Source organism: Lampetra fluviatilis, chromosome 7, assembly GCF_964198595.1.
Source record: "Lampetra fluviatilis chromosome 7, kcLamFluv1.1, whole genome shotgun sequence".
In the NCBI taxonomy this organism is placed as follows: Eukaryota; Metazoa; Chordata; class Hyperoartia; order Petromyzontiformes; family Petromyzontidae; genus Lampetra; species Lampetra fluviatilis.
This window is the reverse complement of record NC_136281.1, coordinates 11,916,709-11,920,495: the sequence shown is the minus strand read 5'-3', so window position 1 is coordinate 11,920,495 and position 3,787 is coordinate 11,916,709. Positions and strand designations below refer to the sequence as shown.

Genomic DNA, 3,787 nt, shown 5'->3' with positions numbered 1-3,787 from the left:
GCAACACAAGTCTCCGTCTTCAGGTGGGACCGTCATAGCCAAATTTACTTTCACTTGATACAGTAAATTTGGCTGTGACGGTCCCACCTGAAGACGGAGACTTGTGTTGCCTCCGAAACGTCGTGATTTAATTGAGTAATTTTCATTTATTATTGTTTTATTTCATTATTATTTATCCCATTTTATGGGATACTTTGGGTAGACCAACGATGGCCCTCACTCCCGGAGTAGAGCCCGTAGAAAGTCAGGATGGCCGAGCGGTCTAAGGCGCTGCGTTCAGGTCGCAGTCTCCCCTGGAGGCGTGGGTTCGAATCCCACTTCTGACAATATATTTTCCCCCCCCATTCGTAATATGTTTTGTTATTTTTCACCTTCCACTGGGATGTTCGTCTCTCCATTACAAATGTAGCGATGTTTGCCACGGCAATGCCTTTACGTTTGGCGAAAAGCGTTTGAATGTACGTGTGTCAGTACAGCTGACAAGATCGCATCTGCAGTGTATTGCGCAAGAGCCTTTGTCAACAGATTGCGAGCACGTGAATTTCGTAACATGCTGTCCATGGAAGACACTCAAACACTTTGTATCACTTGGTGGATGAGTATTGCGCCGCTTAACATGTTAAATGGCGTTGTACTCCACGGCTTTATTTAGGCATTTGCTTTCCATATTAACATCGCCCTCTGCTGACCGATAGCGATATTGAACACGAAGGAATTGTCAAACGCCTCGGGTGTTTTTGGGTCTTTAAGAAGATGCATTGCCCATTGAGAAGCGAGTCGCGTGGCTCGTCACCTCTCATCGTCTATGGCAGCGATTCTTAAATTCTGGTAAAGATTTGGCGATTCAAAGAGAACGTGAGCAGTTGTCGCGAGTAACCCCTCACCCCAAGTGCCCCACGCTTTAATAGGGACCGAACATGTTTTGGGAAATCTACTAATTACATTTTTTATCCGGCAGAGGGTTGTGTTGGAATAAAAAACGCTGGGGAAATTTGCCATTCAATTTGGGACGGCGCTGTAATAATCGAGCGATACGATCGTACTCCCGACAAAATCACTAAGCAGAGATTTCCCCCCCTAAACAGAGACTCCTCTACTTACGAACAAGTTCGGTTCCAGAGGTCTGTTCGTTCGTCGATTTGTTCGTAAGTCCAACTTTACTCCTGTCGATTCCAAACACGTTTTACGGCATGTACACTAAACACGGGGAATGGCTTTAAAAGTTGTATAATCTCCTGTAGATGCCACTGGTTCTTCACGTTCTGCAGATGTAGGTGCCACCACCGCTATCTATTGCTCGGTGGTTGAACTTACGAGTCTCGGTCCGAACAGGCAACTCGACATACGGTTCTTCATGTTTTGCAGATGTAGATGCCACTGGTTCTTCATGTTCTGCAGATCAGTGACGTGCGGTGAGGTCAATGGCTGGGGAGGCACTAGCTAAGAACACGCCCCCCTCAGTGAAGCAGATGTGATAGCTGCCTCATTGAGGGGGCGTGTTCTCACCGAGAGGGGGCGTGTTTTTACTGAAGGGGGCGTGTCAGACACGCTCCTTTCAGTGAGGCAGATGTGATAGCTGCCTCCCCTTGTGCTTATTCATTGCAGTTTCATGACGAGACCAGCGAGCATCAATATATTTATACACATACGTGAAATAAGTTACCTGGACTATGGAAGGCGAGGACATGTAATGAAGGGGTCTACAAACATTACATTGGTGACATACAGAGAGATAGTAACAGGTATGCGCTTATTGCCCGCGCTCCATCCAGTTTCTGAGGGGTTGCGCAATCAGAGGGGAGGCTGAGCGCGTCGCTGCCTCACCTCTCGTCTCTCCCTGTATTTGCAGCGAAGCACCGCAAATTTGGCGATTTTGACTAGAATAAATTATTGGAATCATATTGAAATGACATTTATAACACAGATCAGTGGGGAATTTTTTGAATCTGATTATTTCTTTTATTATTTACTTTTCATAACAGCTATTTTCATTGGAGTATGACAGGTGAGGCTCTGCCTCCCCTGCCTCCCCTGACCGCATGTACCTGCTGCAGATGTAGATGCCACCGCTTCTTCATGTTCTGCAGATGTAGACACCACCACCGCCATCTATAGCGCGACGGTTGCACTTGCGGCTCTCGATTCTAACAGGCAGCTTGTTTGTATCTCTGAACGTTCGTAAGCCGAACGTTTGTAAGTAGATGAGTCCCTCGACGTGGAAGCGAGTGAGCGTCCTTGCCCATATATAGTTATTGTGGCTCGTGAACAGAGGCTGTGTCTCGTTTGCTGCTCAGTCGATCCGGCAACACCTGGCTCAAAGTGGATCGGGTTTATCCATCTGGAAAATTTACAATTTGATCTTAAATTAAATCCCACGGTTCACAGATCATACAAACCAACGGTATTGATTATGTGATTTTAACGTAACTTTTTATGGCAGTTTGTTCATATACGGTCGATCAGAGTGCTGTGTTAAATCGCTGTTCAAAAATTCAGGCGTACACTGGACTTTGGAGGCAACACTATTTATTATCTAAACACAACGGGTAACTGTTAACATTAACAGGTTCACGATATAGGGTGGTAACCACCGTTCCTAACTTAGCTAATACACGGGGATACTACATTTCTGGACCGGAGACCGAGGATCGTAGATGGTGGCTTCATCCCAGACTTGACAATGCAGAACAGCCCAGCTCTCCGTCCACACCCTGCTTATAATCACTCCGGCGTAGCCGGCTCCGCCCCAGGCCTCGCCCCTCTTCCCGATCCTTCGGGAAGGCCCGAGCCCCCAACCACGTGACCCCCCTGGGGCCCCTGGCCCCCCTTTATCCGGTCACGTGTCCTGTTGGGTTCACGCAGAGTGTCACGGCCTGACACGACCTCCGTGACACCCGCCTACTGCCCCCGTACCGAGCCACAGTCGTGTCGTTCTACTACACTACAAATGCAAACGATTATTGTCCTGGATCGAGACGGTCATGATCAAGTGGCGAGCCCTCATTTATCTTTCTTTGATCGGCTAAGCGCTGCTTTTACGTCAGTTCGCTGTTACTTCAGTTCGCTGTTACTCCAGTCTGCTTTTATTTCAGTCCGCTTTTATCGTATTACAGCGCCGTTTCCAGGTGTGCGTCAATCCCTTGATCGCATCCACGGTGACAATTCCTAGAGCTCATTCCGGAGCAGATGGAATCTCTATTGATTCTCCCCTCATACCGATACCATACCTGTTCAACCCCTTATTAGTGCGTACATTATTACACACCTTGTTGGTCACCCCGTGCCCTTATAAATCTCAAAGTTAATCCTACAAAGTCCCATCACAAGGGAGAAACACAACCAAATAGACAATTTTATTTTTGCCCGTATTGAAACGTCTGTATGCCGTATGGACCTTAAAAATCAGTTTCCCTGTATAATATGGGTAAACGGTATGGGTTGACAGGTATGCGATATCGTGATGCTCATGCTGACCCATAAATCACAGCAGTGGCCCGGCAATCACTCGACTGTTGTGCGCGCAAATCAGGCTTTGTTCGTGCCCACTTTTAACACAGCCGTAAAAACAACTTACCTTGCCTGCCGGCAGGGACGATTATAATAGCACATTCTTAATTGAGGAGAGAGGTTTCCAGGTTCAGCAGGCTATATCAGAATCTGAATATTTACACTGGCGGAATCTGATGAGTTAATGACGTTCTTTTTGATGAAGACTGGTTTATGAGCGTCCAATGATGATGAACGCTTGTGTTGCGCCCGAAACGTCCTGATTTATTTTATTTTATAC

The 3,787-nt window shown here is 46.9% G+C and overlaps 1 non-coding gene across 1 annotated transcript; it reads left to right on the top strand.

The window, feature by feature from the left end:
- Positions 1-243: 243 nt before the first annotated feature.
- Positions 244-326, top strand: TRNAL-CAG (transfer RNA leucine (anticodon CAG)). Its single transcript has one exon. It is a non-coding gene; the product is annotated as a tRNA-Leu (tRNA).
- Positions 327-3,787: the final 3,461 nt, after the last annotated feature.